We start from the raw sequence: 573 nt of genomic DNA, 5'->3' as shown, positions 1-573 counted from the left end.
GTACAGAGCTAAACAGAGAATTTTCAACTGAGGAATCTCGAATGGCTGAGAAACACTTAAAGAAATGTTCAACATCCTTAGTCATCAGGGAAATACAAATCAAAACGACCTTAGGTTTCACCTCAGAACAATAAGGATGGCTAAGATCTAAAGTGCAGATAACAGCAGATGCTGGTGATGATGTGGAGAAAAAGGAACACTCCTCCATTGCTGGAGTGTCTACAAGCTGATAAAACTACTTTGGAAATCAATCCGGTAGTTCCTCAGAAAATTGGAAACAGTTCACTCTTCTATTTTAATCTTTATAGCCAGGTTATATTTAGCTGATACCACCAGAATAATGCTAATGAGGTTTGAAGAGAATTACTATCTGTGCTATTTCCCTGCCCTTACTGGAAATGTTCAAGAGATGAGATTGTCACCAAGACCTTGACTGTGGTATGGTCATTTGAAAGCTTTCCCTGAGCTACAAAGTCAATGCAAAAAAAAAAAAAACTTGCTCATTACGAAGATGACAAAAGCAGACATCAATCCCTGCAGACTGTCATTCAGTCTTTCTTCTTTACACAGTCT

Source organism: Mus caroli, chromosome 6 (assembly GCF_900094665.2).
Source record: "Mus caroli chromosome 6, CAROLI_EIJ_v1.1, whole genome shotgun sequence".
Classification (NCBI taxonomy): Eukaryota; Metazoa; Chordata; class Mammalia; order Rodentia; family Muridae; genus Mus; species Mus caroli.
Note: the sequence above shows the minus strand (reverse complement) of the source record.